The sequence below is a fragment of the Aquarana catesbeiana genome, linkage group LG05 (genome assembly GCF_042186555.1).
Source record: "Aquarana catesbeiana isolate 2022-GZ linkage group LG05, ASM4218655v1, whole genome shotgun sequence".
NCBI lineage: Eukaryota > Metazoa > Chordata > Amphibia > Anura > Ranidae > Aquarana > Aquarana catesbeiana.
This window is the reverse complement of record NC_133328.1, coordinates 46,222,307-46,243,594: the sequence shown is the minus strand read 5'-3', so window position 1 is coordinate 46,243,594 and position 21,288 is coordinate 46,222,307. Positions and strand designations below refer to the sequence as shown.

Genomic DNA, 21,288 nt, shown 5'->3' with positions numbered 1-21,288 from the left:
CAGTAGGGAACCGGGCAGTGAAGCCGCAACGCTTCACTTCCTGATTCCCTCAGTGAGAATGGCGGCGGCAGCACCCGAGGACAGAGGGACGGTTCGGTCTCGGGTGCCGACATCGCTGGACCCTGGGACAGGTAAGTGTCCTTATTTTAAAAGTCAGCAGCTGCAGTATTTGCAGCTGCTGACATTTTTAAAAAAAATTTTCGCGAAACTCCGCTTTAAGTTGGGTTTGAGCACACTATTATTATTTATATTTATTATTCATGTATGTGGTATCAGAGCACATTTAAATAGCTGCAGCTGAACCATTTATTTACACTTACCGTATATACTCGAGTATAAGCCAAGTTTTTCAGCACATTTTTTTGTGCTGAAAAGGCCCCCTTGGCTTATACTTGAGTCACTGTGCCCATCTGCAGCCTCATGCGCCTGATCTCCCGGTGCTGTGACATGCAGTCTAGTCGGCGGTCATCCAGTGTAACAAAGCCCCGCTTTCTCCTTGTCCGTGATAGGCAGAACACTGACTGACTGCTGGGAAACTGAATCAGCATTCCGTCACGGATGAGGAGGAGGCGGGGCTTTGTTAGACTGGACGGCCGCCGACTAGACTGACTGCATGTCACAGCGCCGGAGTTTAGGTACATGAGGCTGCAGATGGACACAGTGAGGCATGCAGATGGACACAGTGAGGCATGCAGATGGACACAGTGAGGCATGCAGATGGACACAGTGAGGCATGCAGATGGGCATTGTTGACCCTCTTTTCCTCTTACAGTAGCTTCTGCATTTCTCACCCTAGGCTTATAATTGAGTCAATAAGTTTTCCCAGTTTTTTGTGGTAAAATTCGGTGTCTTGGCTTATATTCGGTTCGGCCTATACTCGAGTATATACGGTATTAACTAGGTTCTCAATCTATCTTTATCAGCACTTAAGTAAATTATTTTTAATTCCTTTTCTAATAATCAGAGCATTGATTATCGGTGCAGCCACAACCGTGCCCATCAGGGCTGCCAATCAGTGCCCCCTCATCAGCGCACAAAAGTGAAGGAGAAAAATTACCGGTTTGCAAAATTTTATAACAAACTTTGAAAAACATTTTTTTTTTCAAAATTTTTGGTCTTTTTTTGTTTAACAAAAAATAAAAAATCCAGCGGTGATTAAATATCACCCAAAAAAATGATAAAAATCTCATATAAGTACAGTTTTGCATGAGTGCGCAATTGTCATTCAAAGTGGAACAACACTGAAAGCTGAAAATTGGCCTGGGGGTAAAAGGTAAAAGTGCACAGTAGGTAAGTGGTTAATTACACTTTAAGCATAAACTGGAAAAAAGTGAGTATCTGCATGAAATACACCAGCTGTCCACATAAACAAATAAAATGTGTATTCAAGCTGCTGTTAGCGCATTTATTCATTTCAGAAGATAAGTTCTTCTTAAGGAATTCTTTTTTTTCAGCAATTCCAGCTAATTCCTCCTCGGAAAGGCTAGGAAAAAATAAAATAAAGGAACATTTTTTTCCCGGAGATTCAGATTGAACCGGGCCCTTGTGAAGCTCTGGGGGATAATTACAATTGGTGTATTGCTGAGCCTAGAAATGAGACCTCTTATTACCGCTGAAGATCTGTGTTGCTAGGGTGTGAGTACTGAACTCGCGTCACCTCGGTAAATTCAAAGCAATGACTGTCACTGAGAAGTACAGAGAGCGTCTGAGTGGAGGAGTCTCTGTAGGAGATGGGGGATCGCACTGCGGCAGGAGGTGGAAAGTCGGAGAACGGCGATTCTGACAACTTTACCGCAAGTCTGGAGATGAATGGAAAATGCAAATTGCTGCCGTCTCCGAAGCCATTAGCATTATGTCTATACAGATCAAAGAGAAGAGCGATGGGTCCCTCTTGTTAAAATATTGATTAGAACACATTTTCTACTGTGCTTAATAACTGTAAAAGAGGATTTACAAGTACAGCACTGCCTTTATAAAGTAGGAAATATTATTATGTCACTAAAGGGTCAGCTTGATATTCTCAAAGAGGAACTTCATTCGCCCCTTTTTTTCCTAATTATCTGTCTTGCAACATTGTCATCATTTCAGGTACTCACCTGGCGTAGAGTATGTAGCTTTGCCTTACCGTGATCTACTGATCAAGTACAGCAGCTTGGGTCCCACGTCATCCTTGTTGGCAATCACAGAGGTCAGAAGTTTCTTGTAGTTGGCCACCAGGACTGCACACATCTCAGGAGGGATTTTGTCCCACTCTTCTTTGCAGATCCTCATTAAGGTTTTGAGGCTGATGTTTGGTAACTCGAACCTTAAGCTCCCTCCACGTATTTTCTATGGCATTAAGGTCTGGAGACTCCAGGACCTTGATGTGCTTCTTCTTGAGCCACTCCTTTGTTGCCTTGGCAGTGTGTTTTGGGTCATTGTCATACTAGAATACCAATCTATGACCCTTTTTCAATGCCCTGGCTGAGGGAAGGAGGTTTTCACCCAAGATTTGACGGTACATGGCCATGTCCATCGTCCCTTTGATGCAGTGAAGTTGTCCTGTCCTCTTAGCAGAAAAACACCCCCAAAGCATAATGTTTCCACCTCCATGCTTGACGGTGGGGATGGTTTTCTTGGGGTCATAGGCAGCATTCCTCCTCCTCCAAACACAAGTTGATGCCAAAGAGCTTGAATTTTGTCGTACCTGAAAATAACACTTTCTCCCAGTTCTCCTCTGAATCATTCAGATGTTTATTAGCAAACTTCGGACAGACCTGCACATGTGCTTTCTTGAACAGGGGGACCTTGCGGGCGCTGTAGGATTTCAGTCCTTCACAGCGTAGTGTGTTACCAGTTGTTTTCTTAGAGACTATGATCCCAGCTGCCTTGAGATCATTGACAAGATTCTCCCGTGTAATTCTGGGCTGATTCCTCATGATCATTGGAACTCCACAAGGTGAGACCTTGCATGGAGCCCCAGACCGAGGGAGATTGACAGTTATTTTGGGTTTCCATTTGCGAATAATCACACCAGCTGTTGCCACCCTCTCACCAAGCTGCTTGGCGATTGTCTTGTAGCCCATTCCAGCCTTGTGTAGGTCTACAATCGCGTCCCTGACAACCTTTGGACAGCTCTTTGGTCTTGGCCATGGTGGAGAGATTGGAATCTGATTGATTGCTTCTGTGGACAGGTGGCTTTTATACAGTTAACAATCTGAGATTAGGAGCACTTTCCTTTTGAAGAGAGTGCTCCTAATCTCAGCTCATTACCTGTATAGGAGATACCTGGGAGCCAGAAATCTTGCTGATTGATAGGGGATCAAATAATTATTTCACTCATTAAAATGAAAACCAATTTATAACTTTTTTGAAATGAAATGTTTTTCTGGATATTTTTGTTGTTGTTCTATCTCTCACTGTTAAAATAAACCTACCATTAAAATTATAGACTGATCATTTCTTTTTCAGTGGGCAAACATACAAAATCAGCAGGGGATCAAATACTTTTTTCCCTCATTGTATATATATTCATTTAGTCAGTATTGCTTCTTTTTATTTGAGAGGATGATTATTCTATCTTCTGTGATGTCAGCCCATTTTTTTTGTATTTTACCGTTATCAGGATTTGCAGTGTAGACTTGAACCGATAGTAAACCAAAGCAAAGTTATAATGTGCTAGAATGCACCACATACTAGCTCATTGTGAAACTTGCCTTAGAACGAAGTCCTTCCAGCAGCGAGCTGTCACCGCTGACAGGGCTTCCATCTTCACCCGTCTTCCTTTCGTGTTCGCAGACTCCGGCTGTGTGAGTGGCCGGAGCCGCAATGACATCACGTGCAGGAACCACCATTTACGGCATAGGACTCTGAAGGAATGACTCGGTGGCCGTTTCTTCAGAGCACATGCGCCCGCTGATGTCACCGGCTGCATGTACAGTGCACGTTTAGGAACGATTTACAGTACCTATAGGTAAGCCTATTAGGTATATAGGTAAAAGTCATGTATGGGAGTTTACTCCTACTTCAAAGACTAAGTTTACCTTTCTGCACGAAATAATAAATGCACATAGCATTTATTTCTTGCACAGGAGCCTGCAAAGCATTGCACCTGCGATCTGAGAATTATGGGTGCAGTATCATTCTCCTATAGCTTTCTGCCTGAAGCTCCATACAGGCTGTCTGTTTAAAATCTGCAGGACATGTGAATGAACTATGAGAGTGCTCATCAGCACCCTCACAGTTTATTGAGTACTACAAGCCTTCTTCTGCGATGGCAGATGGGACTTTTCAGTTTTGTTTGAATGAATGACATTTCTGTGCCCCGTACAGCTGTGACATTTTTCAAATGTGGCAGCGGGTGCAGGAAGAGGGACAACATGCCCGCTGTCACAGGGAGGGCGGGAATCGGGGGAGTGTGGAACTAGGGCTGGTGCATGTTGCCCCCTAAATATGAGTGTAACATGGAACATGCTTCAAAAGGTGAACTTCACCTTTAAGTTGTCCATATACATTAAAGCGTTTGTTACCCCAACATTTCATATTTCTGATATGTATCTGTTGTACCATGTACTTATATAAGAAAGTATCCCGTTCTATTTGTATTACTTCCTTTGTGTGAAATCCCTGATGTTCCTGTCAGTCCCTCTGCTTTTCTATTAAAAACCGACCACACTAAACGGGAGAACACAGTTCTCTAGCTATGCTGGGAATTCAGCCTGCTCTCCTCCAGTGATCAGACTTGTCCTGACACACCCTCTTTGCACAGCCATTCTGGGAAGCTCAGTGTGCTGCTGATTCTCCTCCCTGTAGCTCTTATGCAGAAGAGAGCAGAGGGAATGTGATGACTTATAAAAAAAGGAATTTACATATATATATATATATATATATATATATATATATATGTGTCACGGAACGTCCCACACTCCGCTTGAGTGCTTCCGTCATATACCGCTTCCTAAGTTCTGGAACACGAGTCCAATGGATCTGGCTATAGGAACCCCAAGAACTAGACAACACCAGTCTTGGAGTACATCAGAACTCCTCTTTATTTGAGATCTCCCACACATTTATACACCAGGATGACTCAAAGCTAACCTAATTAACATGAGCTCCAATAGCAGTCGTCCCGTCTCCTACATTGTATAGAGGACAATGTGATCAGCTCATTCAATTTACACACATTACCATAAACATCAACACAGGGTTAATTAGAACAAACAACAATGAGTTGAATACCCTTAGAACCTAGACTAAACTTATTTACATTAAACCCATTATAGCTGACATCAGACAGGTGAGTGGAGTTGATGACATTAGCATCTCCTCACAGGATGTTTCCCAACAGTATAATTCAGTCTTATCATTCTAATATGGCATATAACGGGTTCCAGAGTCTGTGTGTTTTGGGGGGACATGGAGCTGAATCCAAAGTAACACCAACCCCAGGGTCCCCAGGCATACAGCTCACAGAGAGCACCATTCCCCCAAATGCTAGGGCCCATAATCGGTGGGCAAGAGGCTTGCGTTCAGTCCCCTCCAATAGCCTCTGTCCCGGGTGAGTTTGTCACATTTCTCCCCTTTCGGCAGGAGACTAACAAAGGAGGAGACCCCAGACGGGTTGACTCCGAAGTTAGCAAGTAGCTCCAGTCCTCTACTGCCTGTACCCACACAGTACCCCAAATAAATTGTTCCAAACAAAGCATTACTCACCCAGCCAACCTCTGCCTCTCTCAGAGAACATATCTGCCGCTGGGGAGAGGCCTGGACTGACCCTTCTCCCTGGAGTCCTTTCTGCCGCTGGAGAGAAGACAGGGTGACTGGGCTCACTCTGTCATGCTGTTGGGGATCTGGGCCCACTGCCCAGCATCCCTGGGGTATACAGGTGGAGACTGAAGTCCCATCCACCTTCACAGGAAATCCATCCTCTGTTAGTTGAGGGCAGAGTCCAGCAGTCCTCGGCCCTGTTGCCAGCCCTTCTGCTGGAAACCCCACACCATCTGTTCCAGCTAACTGTTGGGGAGGGAGGCCGACTGCCCCGCCTCCCTGGAACTCTGTAGTTGTTGCCGGTGCTGGGCAGAGGTTGGTAGCACTCTGTCCTGTTGCCAGCACTTCTGCTGGGGACTCCGCATCCTCCGCTCCGGCTAACCGTTGGGGCAGGAGGCTGGCTTCCTCCACTCCCAAACTGTGTAGCTGCCATTGGGGAGGTGAGCTGGCTGCTTCCTTTTCCATTCCCTCATCTGGCTGCTGGGACGACATGTCGATGGTACTGTCTCCCAGGTACATGGATCTTTGCTGGGGAGGAAAGCCCACTTCCTCCACCCTGGCCAACTGTTGGGGAGGGACAACACACACCTCCTCTCCCTTCTCCCCCTGTATCTGCTGCTGGGAAGTGATTGCCATCTTCTCAGCCTGAGCCTCCACAATTGCTGCAGGTGTGGGGCAGAGGTCTTGGACCCTCTGTCCGGTTGCCAGCACTTCTGCTGGGGGTTTGCCAGGTGGTTCCTCCTCTACAGAAACGTCTATTAAATCCCCAGTCTCTGGAATTGGTAAAAGTGTGGGACAGAGGTCTTGGACCCTCTGTTCAGTTACCAGATCTTCAGCTGGAGAAGTTTGTTTTAACTCCATAGATGCTGCTGGCAGAAAATCACATGTCCCTGTCAGTGTTGTGGGAGAAAGGCCGACTACCTCTTCTCTCAGGAAGGCTGAAGCCACTGTTGGTGCTGGGCAGAACACAGTGAACTTTGGCCCTGATAGCAGCTCTTCTGCTGGAGGCTCATCAGGTTGTTCTTCCTCAGCAGAAAAGTCTATCAAATCCCATGTCTCTGCAACTGATGTCTGGGGATAGAGGTTCACCATCTCCTGTCCATGGAACCCAGAAGATGCTATCATTTCTGGGCAGAGGTTAGCAGAGCTCTGCCCTGTTGTCAGCACTTCAGGTTTGGGGACGGCAATCTCCAGATTTTCCACTGCCGATTCTCTGGCATGCTGCTGAACTTGTTCTAGCAGTTTCCTGTATGCCCTTTCCAGATGCTGTTCCTTCCTTAGCAAATGGTCCAGATCAGGTTTGAGCTCTGAGACCCCTGCAAGACCGAGCATAGACTCTCTATAGTCTCTCAGGTCCTCAAGGTCAGGTTCCCCTTCATCGCCAAACATAAAAAGATCTGTAAGGCTCTCCCACAGCAATCCAGGGCCGCCAAAGTCATATCCCTCCGGAGAGCATTCTGTTGTCTCCCCTAAATATCCCTCCTCTGCGTGCCATTGCAGAGCCCGATAACGATTGTCCAGCTCTATCTCCTGCTGGACCAACCTGTCCAACTCAGTCACCCATTGCTCCTGGGGCTGCTCTCCCAGGAGTGCCATCCGCAATGCCCGTAGGTCACTGGCCCGTTGCTCTTGGGTTGGAAAGCACTTGCCCTGTTTTATACCAGCGAGACGGAGGGCTGCAATCCAGAGCTCCACCCGAATTTGCTGCCTAAGCTCCAGGTATTCATCCTCAGACACAGTCCTGGTGTATGTTGAAAGGATGATCCGCAGCAGCCCCGGCAATTCTGATGCCAGGTCCATAGCTCCGCTGGGGTGACTGAAGTCTGCTATGCTGATCTTGGATTCAGTTGGAGATTTGGATGTCCCAGACTTCAGGAAGCTTTCCCGCTGCTTGCCACCAATGTCACGGAACGTCCCACACTCCGCTTGAGTGCTTCCGTCATATACCGCTTCCTAAGTTCTGGAACACGAGTCCAATGGATCTGGCTATAGGAACCCCAAGAACTAGACAACACCAGTCTTGGAGTACATCAGAACTCCTCTTTATTTGAGATCTCCCACACATTTATACACCAGGATGACTCAAAGCTAACCTAATTAACATGAGCTCCAATAGGAGTCGTCCCGTCTCCTACATTGTATAGAGGACAATGTGATCAGCTCATTCAATTTACACACATTACCATAAACATCAACACAGGGTTAATTAGAACAAACAACAATGAGTTGAATACCCTTAGAACCTAGACTAAACTTATTTACATTAAACCCATTATAGCTGACATCAGACAGGTGAGTGGAGTTGATGACATTAGCATCTCCTCACAGGATGTTTCCCAACAGTATAATTCAGTCTTATCATTCTAATATGGCATATAACGGGTTTCAGAGTCTGTGTGTTTTGGGGGGACATGGAGCTGAATCCAAAGTAACACCAACCCCAGGGTCCCCAGGCATACAGCTCACAGAGAGCACCATTCCCCCAAATGCTAGGGCCCATAATCGGTGGGCAAGAGGCTTGCGTTCAGTCCCCTCCAATAGCCTCTGTCCCGGGGGAGTTTGTCACAATATGTTTTGCCTTTCATTTCTATTTTAAACTGAATGGGTTGTTTACAATCACTTTAAGCCCTGCTGGGATGAGTAAGAGAAATCACTCAATTTCCGCCATGAATGAATCTACAGTTTTGGCTATTGAATTCTGACAGCTGACACCTATGGCCAAGCAATTACCTACATGTCATTGGATGCAGTCACTATTCAGCCAAGAATTTTCCACCTGGCTCCTTCAACAAAAGTCACTTGAAATCGACTTTAAGTTGGGTGGCATAGACAGGGCCACCCATGGAACGAATATTGGCAAACTTAGCAGGATTTGGACAAAATTTGAACCTAGTATGGCCATTTATCTGCAAGATACCTAGTGCCCTTGGTGCACATTAACAAACGTGTCTTTTATCTGCTTCAGTGGTTTTTTAACATCCTAAAGGCTTTCCAATAGTGGCTTAGTCCCAGGTTCCATGTTGCTATAAGCACCCTGCTTCGCCAGCAAGAATTTCTTCTATTCTTCATTTATTTCTATTGCCAGTTTGGATAGATTTTGGGTATAGTAGGGAATGGTTAAAACACCTTTCGGGGTTTTTCTGCTATCTGTGTACAACTTGGGAGGATTTTCTTTCACTTCCTGTTCTATAGGAACGTTTGGAAGTGAAAGGAAATCCCCTCTTACTCATCACTGGAATATGTGTCACATTTGGGAGAATTTCCTTCGCTTCCTGTTCTATAGGAACAAATAGGAAGTGAAAGTATATATCTGAAGGAAATCCCCTCTTAGGGCCCTTTCACACTGGGGCGGCGTCGGCGGTAAAGCACCGCTATTGTAAGCGGCACTTTACCGTCAGTATTTGGCCGCTAGCGGGGCGGTTTTACCCCCCGCTAGCGGCCGAGAAAGGGTTAAAAACCACCGCAAAGCGCGGTTTCAATGGGCAGGAGCGGTGAAGGAGCGGTATACATTCCGCTCCTTCACCGCTCCGAAGATGCTGCTAGCAGGACTTTTTTTCCCGTCCTGCTAGCGCACCGCTCCAGTGTGAAAGCCCTTGGGGCTTTCACACTGAAATCAAAGCAGCGGCACTTTCGGGTCGATTTGCAGGCACTATTATTAGCGCAATAGCGCCTGCAAACCGCCCCAGTGTGAAAAGGCTCTTAGATAGTTGTCCCTGGAATAAGTTTCCCAATTTAAAGATTTCTCCTCCATTCCTGTTCTGGTGACAACTCATAATTTTGGATTTTCAAAGTCCCAGGACAAATAGAAAAAGTAAAACTCCTTAAAGCTGGCCATACATTAATCAGCAGGTTGAAAGAAAAAAAAAAAGGGACCCAATTCCCCTATCCACACATTGGAGGTGGATGGAGGAATCACTCCTGCTGTGCTATTGTGTTCTGAAGGTGGGGAGCCTTCATTGCCATGAGAATACGCTGATCAGCACCACCAGCTATAGCTGGCAGCACTGATCCTTTGGGAAAAACCAGACAGGGAGCAACCAACCTTCCATTCATAGTTACATAGTTGTCAGGTTGAAAAAAGACACAAGTCCATCTAGTTCAACCAATAAAATAAAAATAAAATAAATAAAAAATTATACAATCCCATATACTCAATACTATACCCACAGTTGATCCAGAGGAAGGCGGAAAACCCCAGCAAATTATGATCCAATTGGCTACAGCAGGGGAAAACATTCTTTCCCATTTCCGTCTTTCAGGACAGCACCATAGAGAGACCTTGGCTCCTCCCCTTCTGAGGAAACACCGCCTTCAACTTAAAGCTTTAAACCTCACCGCTCTCCCCCGGCCCCTCAGTTCTGGTGTTTCCTCCGGTGGGGAGACATCGCAAGGAACCAGGGCCGCACAGCTAGGGAGGCTGAGGCTAATTGCAGGCTGACCAAAGGGGGCGCTCTCTCTCTGGCTCTCTCCTGCTCATTTTTTCTAAAGAAAGCTGCAGTCTAAGGGGCTAGGGTGGCTGAGTACCTTTTAGAAGACTGCACATCACGCTCCCCCAGCTTCTCTTAGTGAAGTTGTAAGCTGGGGGGGTCCGTTTTCTTTCTTGCCTAGCAGTGGCATAGGCGGAGGCACAGAAGACCGCCCTGCACTTGCAGCCAGCGTGGGAGCTCTGAGCGCTGGGTCGGAGGACGGGTGACGTCATTTCCGGCGGGGGTCGGTGTTTCCGTCTGACCCGTGACTTCCGGTTCCGGTCGCGGTGTTGAAAACGGACCGCGCGTTCGGCTGGTGCTGCCTCTGACTTACTGTGGGGACAGTACACAGGGGCTTGGATCACCACTGCACTCTAAGGAGATGTCGGAAGCAGAGGCTTCAAGAACCGCTCCAGGAGAATCCTGCACCAGCCACTCTAAGGTAAGAGGAACCCTGGGGTGGTGTTCCCTTACCGCTTCCTGTAAAGCTCCACAGGTGTAGAACTCCCCCTGGTGGTGAAGGGGGGGAAAGGGTTGTGTCTGGGTCCCTGGTGATGGTTGGTCCCGGGAAGTGCACCCCTGGTGGCCCTCCGTGGTAGTGCTGGTGAAAGTTTGCTGATTGCTCCCTACTTTTAACTTGTTTTCCAGGGCAAAGCTACAGAGAAAAGCAAGTCGCCCCACAGTGCCAAGAAGAAATGCCCCTCATGTAAAATCACAATGGGGGAATCTTGGTCTAAACCCCTTTGCAGGGATTGTATAGAGGGGCTAGTAAGGGAGCAATCTGGAGAACAGTCTTCAGATTTAGCAGCATCCGTGAAAGAACTTTCTAATACGGTGCAGACTTTTAAGACATTATTTGCCAGTCTTCAGTTGCCACAGCCGCAGGTTGTTTCTCCACCAGCACAGCAGAGTGTTCCTCAATCCTTAATGGATGCTCCCTCGGGAAGTGGAGAGAATCCAGGAGGTGCCAGATTCGAGGTTGAGGAAGAGCCTGATAGCGGGTCCTCAGATCCCCAGGGGGAATCAGAGGGAGAGGAGGCGGAAGGGGAATCCACAAGATCCTCTCGCTACAAGCTTTCCCTGGAGGAGGTGGAGGAGCTCCTAGGAGCCATTCATACCACCCTAGGAATCCAGGAGGAAAGGAAAAAACTTTCACTCCATGACCAGATGTACAAGGGACTAGGGGAACATAAAAGGAAGGTGTTCCCGGTCCATGAGGTCTTAGTCGACGCCATCAAAAAGGAGTGGCAAGACCCCGAAAGGAAGCCTTTCCTTTCAAAGGCACTTAAGCGTAGGTTCCCCTTTGCAGAAGAGGAGGCGCTGGTATGGAACAAATCGCCTAAGCTAGACGCAGCCTTTTCGCAGGTCTCCAGGCACACTGACTTGGCCTTTGAGGACATGGGGGCACTCCCAGATCCCATGGATAAAAGGATAGATTCCCTCCTGAAAAAATCCTGGGACTCTTCCATAGGGAACCTCAAACCTGCCATGGCGTCCACGGTGGTGGCACGAAACATGGAGTATTGGCTAACGCAAATTAAGGCGCATATAGAGGCGGGCACGCCTAAGGAAACAATCCTTTCGTCTTTTCCCATGCTCCTTAAAGGAATAGCTTACCTGGCAGATGCGTCAGCTGAATCAGTGCGTATGTCTGCAAGATCAGCCGCATTGTCCAATTCGGCAAGAAGAGCCCTATGGCTTAAAACATGGCAGGGAGATACCGCATCCAAGGTTAAACTCTGCGGCATTCCTCTCACGGGGGACTTGCTTTTCGGGCCAGGTCTGGAAGCTGTGTTGGATAGAACGGCTGACAGAAAAAAGGCATTTCCTTTTAAAAGAAAACCGGCAGAGACTAAAAGAAAGTCTCGGCCGTGGAAGAAGTTGGACCCCCCAAAATCTGATCAACAGAAAAAGGGGTGGGGACAAAAAGGGAAGGGGCGTGGGGGGGCTATTTTTCGCCCTCCTGAACAGCCCAAAAAGACAAAGTGACAGAATAACGGTGGGAGGAAGACTGGGGGCCTTCCTGCCACAGTGGGAGATGATCACCTCCAACAATTTTATTTTGGAAGTCATAAGAAGAGGGTACAGGTTGGAGTTTGCAGAACCTCCACCATGCAGACTCCTCGTAACCACGCTTCCGAAATGTGCAGAGAGGTCAGCGGCTCTCCTTTCCTCCCTCCAGGAGTTGGAGGAACAGGAGGTGGTAGTTCGAGTGCCAGAAGGAGAGACGGGCAGAGGCTTTTACTCCCACATTTTTGTGGTGCGCAAACCCTCGGGGAAGTTCAGGCTCATCCTGAACCTGAAGCCTCTGAACGTCTCTCTCACCTACAGGAGGTTCCGAATGGACTCTATCTATTCGGTAAAGACACTTCTTCCTCCAAACTGCTTTATGGCATCGATAGACTTGAGGGATGCCTACCTGCACATTCCCATTGCAGATCAGTGTCAAAGGTTCCTCAGGCTGGCAATAAATACCAGAGAAGGGACCTTTCACTGGCAGTTCAGGGCCCTTCCCTTCGGACTATCCTCTTCCCCCCGCATCTTCACCAAAGTCATGGTAGAAGTCTTGGCTTTCCTACGGATCAGGGGCATTTCAGTGATCGCTTATTTAGACGATCTACTACTTTTTGCCCCTTCCGCGGAACAACTGTCGCTGGACCTGCAGTTGACAAGGAACATCTTAGAGGGTCTAGGTTGGCTCTTAAATCTGGAGAAGTCCAATCTGACTCCTTCGCAAAAAGTAATCTTTTTAGGTTACCTGTTGGACTCAACAAAACAAAAGGTCTTCCTGCCTATGGAGAAAATCCAGAAGGTAGACAGGGCAATGTCGTTACTCCAGGGCAGCCAACAAATATCAGTAAGAAAGGCTATGTCAGCCTTGGGGTTACTGACGGCAGCACTTCCAGCAGTCCAGTGGGCAGGATTACACTTTCGCCCCTTGCAACTATTTATCCTGAGCATTTGGGACCACAGTCAGGAATCTTTGGATTCCCTGATAGCTGTACCGGACCAGGTCAAGAGATCCCTATGGTGGTGGCGGAAAGAAGCCAATCTCTCTCAGGGTCTGGAATGGGTTCTGCCGGTGTCCAGATGCGTCACGACCGATGCGAGTGGCATGGGTTGGGGGGCGCATATGGGGGACCGGGTGGCTCAGGGAGGCTGGCGGAAGGAGGACGCAGGGAGATCCTCCAACTGGAGGGAGCTGAAGGCAGTAGCCTTGGCACTCAAAACTTTTCAAAAGGAACTTCAGGGACAGCATGTGAGAGTCCGGTCGGACAACTCCTCAGCTGTAGCCTACATAAACAGGCAGGGGGGTACCAGGAGCAGACCTCTGTGGACCCTGGTAGAAAGCATTCTCAGATGGGCCGAATTAAACGTCCTATCCCTCTCGGCAGTGCATCTGAAAGGAGATCAAAATCTGGTGGCGGATTACCTCAGCAGGAAACGGCTGAGGGAAGGCGACTGGGTTCTGAATCAGGGGGTTTTCGAAGCAATATCCCAGAAATGGGGGAGGCCATGCATAGACCTCTTTGCCTCGAGAGAAAACAGGAAGGTGCATCTCTTCTTCTCCCTAAACAGGTGGGATGGAGCTCTAGGGATAGACGCACTGGCTCAGAGTTGGGCTTTCGACAGGTGTTATGCCTTCCCCCCACCTGTACTAATCCCAGCCGTCCTAAGAAAATTCCAACTGGAAAACACAACTCTCATTCTTATTGCGCCACATTGGCCCAGGAGGCCTTGGTTCTCCATCCTGAGAAGTCTGGCTGCGGAACCCCCCTGGCTTTTGCCAGTTCAGGAGAATCTCCTTTCCCAGGGGCCAATCTGTTGTCCCCAGGTGGGGAGATGGAGCCTCGCGGCTTGGCTACTGAGGAAGAACTGTTGAAGAACAGAGGTTTCTCAGATAGCTTGGTAAAGACCCTCCTTAACTGCAGGAAAAAAGAAACCCAGGTCATCTACCAAAAGACATGGAGGCGTTTTAATAGCTGGTGTACAGAAACTTCTTTTGATACTCACAGCTCTATAGCGGTCTTAGAGTTCCTGCAGGCAGGGGCGGACAAGGGGTTAGCCCTTGGCACCCTGAAAGGACAGGTTTCTGCTTTGAGTGTGTTTCTGGAGAAACAACTAGCCTCCGATCCTTGGGTCATTAGATTTTTTAAAGCATTGAGTAGGCAGAGACCTCTGAAGGTCCCCCCCTTCCCAATGTGGGATCTTTCCTTGGTCCTACAAGCACTTACAGGGGAACCCTTTGAGCCATTGGAGACGTGTACGCTAAAATGGATTAGCCTCAAGACGGTGTTTTTGGTGGCAATCACTACGGCAAGAAGAGTAAGTGAACTCGAGGCCCTCTCCATTAGGGCCCCCTTTTTTCAGGTATTCCCGGACAGGGTAATTTTTAAGGCCGATCCGGCCTTCTTACCGAAAGTAGCCTCGGTTTTTCATAGAGGCCAGGAAATTGTTTTGCCCACCTTTTGTTTGAATCCTGTGAGGGAACAGGAACATAGGTTTCATAAACTAGATGTAAGAAGGTGTGTCCTGCAATACTTGGAGGATACAAAACCATTTAGAAAATCTGATTCCTTTTTTGTGTTATTTTCAGGAACCAGGAAAGGAGGCAAAGCCTCGAGGCGCACTTTAGCTAGGTGGCTAAGGTTAGCTATCAGTCAGGCTTATATATTTAGCGGGTTAGAAGCCCCTAAGGGTATCAGGGCACACTCCACAAGGGCAGTGGCGACCTCTCAGGCCGAGTGGGCTGGTGCGTCTCCGGAGCAGATCTGTAGAGCGGCAACGTGGTCTAGATTCGACACGTTCGTGAAACACTACAGATTGGACCTTCTGTCAGCAAAAGACCAGGCTTTTGGGCGTAAGGTTCTGCAGGCAGTAGTCCCACCCTAAGGTAAGGTGCTCGCTTATCCTCTCTATGGTGCTGTCCTGAAAGACGGAAATGGGAAAATCGGAGTTACTTACCGGTAACGTCCTTTTCCAGGAGTCTTTCAGGACAGCACAGTTACCCACCCTACTGTAGGGATATTCGTGATGGAGTTCATCGCAGAAGAACGTCAGGTAAGATCAAAGTTATTATGACGTGTTCTTGTGTCTCCCCAGCTAACCGGAGGTCCTCTTGAAGAACTGAGGGGCCGGGGGAGAGCGGTGAGGTTTAAAGCTTTAAGTTGAAGGCGGTGTTTCCTCAGAAGGGGAGGAGCCAAGGTCTCTCTATGGTGCTGTCCTGAAAGACTCCTGGAAAAGGACGTTACCGGTAAGTAACTCCGATTTTCTGTATTTGGAGATAAAATCTCTTTTCCTCTAGACGTAAAGAGTGCCCCCTTGTACTCTGTGATGACCTTAAAATGAATAACTCAACACCAAGTTCACTATATGGACCCCTTTATGTATTTGTACATGTTGATCATATCCCCCCTTAATCTCTTCTTCTTAAGAGAAAATAAATTCAATTCCTCTAATCTTTCCTCATAGCTGAGCTCCTCCATGCCTCTTATCAGTTTGGTTGCCCTTCTCTGCACTTTCTCCAGTTTCCCGATATCCTTTTTGAGAACTGGCACCCAAAACTGAGCAACACAACAAAAACTGAACTGCATATTCCAGATGAGGCCTTACTAATGATTTGTACAATGGCAACATTATATATTTCTCTTTGGAGTCCATACCTCTCTTAATACAAGAAAAGATTTTGCTCGCGTTGGAAATCGCAGCTTGGCATTGCATGTTATTATTAAGGTTATGATCTAACAAAACCCCCAGATCCTTCTCCACCATTGATTCCCCCAGTTGTACTCCCCCCTAGTATGTATGATGCATGCATATTCTTAGCCCCCAAGTGCATAACTTTACATTTATCAACATTAAACCTCCTTTGCCACCTAGTTGCCCAGTTAAACAGTGCATTGAGGTCGGCTTGTAAGTTGGAGACATCCTGTAAGGACCTTATTCCACTGCATAGCTTGGTGTCATCTGCAAGCACTGAAATTGTACTTTTAATCCCACACCCAATATAATTTATAAATATAATAAAAAGTAAGGGTCCCAACACTGAACCTTGGGGTACACCTCTGATAACCTTAGGCTTAGACCAGGGGTGTCAAACTCAATATAATTGCGGGCCGCATCAGCATTATGGTTGCCCTCAAAGGGCCTGTTGTATCTGTTAGACTAGATGTCCAGAGTACCTCACCCCCCTTACATCAGATGTCAAGAGTCTCCCTTCCTCACACATCAGTGCACCCCCCTTATCCTGTGCTGCTGCCAGGAAGAAGCTGTGGGTGGAGCTGGGAAGCAGAAAGTGCAGGGTCTGCAGGAGGACCAGAGGAAGGCTGAATGCTGAGACCAGGGGAGGCGAAGACGAAGGGGTGCTGCGGCTGCACAGAGAGGCCCAGGATCTGTAAGAGGAGTTCTGTCCTCTCTGCTGCTGACTGCTGAAACAAGGTGGAGGAAGGGAAAAGGGCACTTCGCAGCCGCAGGGGAGGTGCGGGGGCCACTTGAAATGGCTTGGAGGGCCGGATTCAGCCCATGGGCCTTGTGTTTGACATATGTGGCTTAGATCATTCAGAGTAAGAATCATTAACCACTACTCTCTGAATTCTGTCTTTTAGCCATTCATGGATTGAAATGTGGCCTGTTCCTACTGAACTGGCTGAATTTTTATCCATGTACAGCTATAAACCCCTGACAAGGGTTCTCACCCTTCAAAGGTTCAACCTTTTACAAAAAAGTAAAAAAAAAAAAGTTTTGGCATTTAATAGACTTTCAGGACTGCTCTGACACTATACCCTCCCTCCCCTTCAAACACTTCCCTGTCCTTCCAATCTGCCACTGAGAGAGGAGACTTTGTACGCAGTAAATGAAAATGTCTCTGGAAAATACTGTTAAGTGTTGGTATTTATGTGAAGGTGATTTATCAGATGATTGCAGTCATGTAAGCAAAGCATGGGAGCCTGTGGCAGTCGATATCATTAACCTGAAATTGCATTCATACTAGATTAATTGGACAGTTCCAGAGAGCGCTTACCCTGAACAGCCACCACCGTCCCTACAGCACCGCGGAGACTGCTTTATCACACGACATTAACCGCTTCCCGACCAGCCGCCGCAGTTATACTGGTTGGTATTTGATCGCCTCTGCGGTTTTTATTTTTTGCGCTATAAACAAAAGAATAGCAACAATTTTTTAAAAAACGCATTATTTTTTACATTTTGCTACAATAAATATCCTCCCCTGCTTGAGCCGTCATAGCTATACGTCGGCTCGCGGGGTCGGAAATAGCAGGCGCGCGCCCACTGCACAGCGGGGGTGCCGATGCTCGTTGCCGACGGTCGCGATGACCGCCGGCCACGAGTGATCATGAGCAGGAGACACAGAACACAAGTGTATGTAAACACACACTTCCCTGTTCTGTTCTGAGAGGAGTGACAGATTGTGTGTTCCTATTAGCTAGGAACCACAATCCATCACTTCCTCTAGTCAGTCCCCTCCCCCTTCAGTTAGAATCACCTCCCAGGGAACACACTTAACCCCTCGATCGCCCCCTAGTGTTAACCCCTTCACTGCCAGTGACATTTTTACAGTAATCAATGCATTTTTATAGCACTGATCGCTGTATTAATGCCAATGGTCCCAAAAATGTGTCAAAATTGTCCGATGTGTCCGCCATAATGTCACAGTCACGATAAAAATTGCAGATTGCCGCCATTACTAGTAAAAAAAAAAAAATAATACTAAAAGTGCTATAAATCTATCCCCTATTTTGTAGATGCTATAACTTTTGCTCAAACCAATCAATATACGCTTATTGCGATTTTTTTTTTTTTTTTTTTGGAAGAATACATATCGGACTAAACTGAGGAAAACAATTGTTTTTTTAAATATTTTTGGGGGATATTTATTATAGCAAAATGTAACAAATAATGTGTTTGTTTTTTTTCAAAATTGTTGCTGTTCTTTTGTTTATAGAGCAAAAAATAAAAACCGCAGAGGCGATCAAATACCACCAAAAGAAAGCTCTATTTTTGGGAAAAAAAGGACGTCAATTTTGTTTGGGTACAACATCGCACGACCGCGCAATTGTCAGTTAAAGCAACGCAGTGCCGAATCGCAAAAAGTGCTCTGGTCAGGAAGGGGGTAAATCCTTCCAGGGCTGAAGTGGTTAAACACACTTTGTGCATCCAAGCCAACCTGTTTACATTCTAATAATAAGGTTTTTAAGCCCCCAAACAAAAATGATAATTTTGATGAAATTTTGGTGGGGGCTAATAGATGCATGGTTATCTTAAAAACTTACATTGTACCTTCAAATAAGTGGTATTCAACTCTCCTATTTTTTTTTGGGCCCCCAGTTGGTTTATGCCATAATGTGCTAATATGCACCACATATTCACGCATTTTGGCAGACTTACTTGTCAAACGCACCCCTCGGCACTGCATATCATCGCTCAAGTAGGTCCAGGGCGCTTCCATCTTCACCTGGTTTTTCTTTCAGGTTCGCTCTCTCCGGCCGCTTGAATGGCTGGGCCGCGATGACGTCACTCTCACGCATGTGCACATCAGTCACTTCACCACAGCACAGGGCAGGTGCCATTATTGTAGTCTGAGCTATGCATGCAGGGCTCAGATTATGTTACCGCTGAAAGGCCAGGAGAGGCTTTTAAGACAGAACAGACCACTAGGGTCTCTTCTGTTATAAAAACTCTGGCTCTCAGCAGTTTTTGAAAACTTTACTGTAATACCACTTTAAAGTGGTTGTAAACCCACATTAAAAAAAAAAAAATAAAACCTGCAAGACAAAGGCATAATGAGCTAGTATGCATCACATACTAGCTCATTATGAAATACTTACCTTAGATCAAAGCTGTTGCAGCAGTCCTGGTGATATGTCGTCCCGCAGTTACTTCCAGTTTCGCGGGCTCCGGCTCTGTGATTGTCAGACTCCGTGATGACATCATTCCCGCGCATGTACGCCGGATCTGCCGGTAATAGCACAGCAGCTGAAGAAACGGCACGAGCAAGCCCCTTCTTCAGTGTGCATGTGCTGATGATGTCACATGCGGATACAGTGAATATCTCCTAAACTGTGCAAGTTTAGGAGAAATTCACAGTACCTACAGGTAAGCCTTATTATAGGCTTATCTGTAGGTAAAAGTGGTTGTACAGGGTTTACAACCACTTTAAACAAAAAATGAAACATGAGTTTAAGTGCTGTATAGTTTTTTTTTTTTTTTTGCACTCTAATGTCCTGTACACACGGTCGGACTTTGACGGAAAATGTGCGATCGGAGCTTGTTGTCGGAAATTCCGACCGTGTGTAGGCTGCATCGGACTTTTTCCATCGGAATTTGCGACACAAAGTTTGAGAGCTGGATCTAAAATTTTCCGACAACAAAATCTGTTCGCGTAAATTCCGATCGTGTGTAGACAATTCCGACGTACAAAGTGCCACGCATGCTGAGAATCAAGCAGAAGGACTGCACTGGCTATTGAATTTCCGACCAACTTTGTGTGACCGTGTGTATGCAAGACAAGTTTGAGCCAACATCCATCGGAAAAAATCCGATTTTGTTGTCGGAATGTCCGATCTTGTGTACAGGGCATAATAGTTTTTTAAATAAGCTGCAAATATGCTTCTCTTTTTTCATGTGATGCACGGCCTGTTTATTAAAGCATAACACTAGCCATATTATTTTAGTTGTAGATAGAGTTATATTTATTCAGGTTATTTAAAGGATAAGTGCACTTTAAAATAAACCAACCTAACCCGCCCTACCTCTCCAAAGATGCATACTTATCTTGATCCAACAGCCATAGTTTTGCTGTTTGTTTACATCTAGCGTTGCAAGTCTTTGCTATCTTGGCCATGCCTTCACTTTAACGCTCCATAGACCTCTATGGGACTGTCGTCAATCGTCTCCAGTCACCAGACGTAGCGAATTAGAAGTCTATGGGGCTGTAATGCGCAGGCATAGCCAGAATAGTGATGACTTGCACCACTGGATGCAAACAAACAGCCAAACCGTGGCAGGGGGGAGGGTGTAGGTTGAGTTAAATATGGGGAAGGTGGATAAAAGGATAAGTGCACTTTGTTTTAATGATCAGGAAAACAATAGAAATTGTCCAAAGGGAACACAAGTTCTGGTGACCCCTGGTGGAGAGATTTCCTTTTACTTCCAGCCACAACAGGAAGTGGGAGGAAATGACTCCAAACTGTGGAAATCTCTGGTTAACACCAGGTCACTGGAACTAGTGTTCCCATTGGAAGATTTCCATTGTGTTACTGTTCTAGTGGCGACCCAAAATTTGGTATTTTCTTTCACTTTCACTCTCTGCGATAAAGGTAGACAGGACAAATACAGAGGTTGAGTCTCCCGAACAGAGGCACAAACCTCAATGAATAATCAACAAGTGTTCTAATCTCTCTCCACTCTATCCAAAATAAGTTATATTGCTCTTTGCCACATACAGTATCTGACAAAAGTGAGTACACCCCTCACATTTTTGTGAATATTTTATTATATCTTTTCATGAAGAACACTGAAGAAATGACACTTTGCTACAATGTAAAGTAGTGAGTGTACAGCTTGTATAACCGTGTAAATGTGCTGTCCCCTCAAAATAACTCAACACACAGCCATTAATGTCTAAACTGCTGGCAACAAAAGTGAGTACACCCCTAAGTGAAAATTTTCAAAATTGGGCCCAAACTGTCAATATTTTGTGTGGCCACCATTATTTTCCAGCACTGCCTTAACCTGCTTGGGCATGGAGTTCACCAGAGCTTCACAGGTTGTCACTGGAGTCCTCTTCCACTCCTTCATGACGACATCACGGACCTGGTGGATGTTAGAGACCTTGTGCTCCTCCACCTTCTGTTTGAGGATGCCCCACAGGTGCTCAATAGGGTTTAGGTCTGGAGACATGCCTGGCCAGTCCATCACCTTTACCCTCAGCTTCTTTAGCAAGGCAGAGGTCGTCTTGGAGGTGGGTTTGTAGTCGTTATCATGTTGGAGTACTGCCCTGTGGCCCAGTCTCTGAAGGGAGGGGATCATGCTCTGCTTCAGTATGTCACAGTACATG

General features: G+C 46.7%; 1 protein-coding gene across 2 annotated transcripts in view; it reads left to right on the top strand.

Moving 5' to 3' along the window:
* Positions 1–21,288, top strand: part of RUNDC3B (RUN domain containing 3B) — a 318,511-nt gene that overhangs the window by 266,959 nt on the left and 30,264 nt on the right. The gene's annotated exons all lie outside the window — the stretch shown is intronic.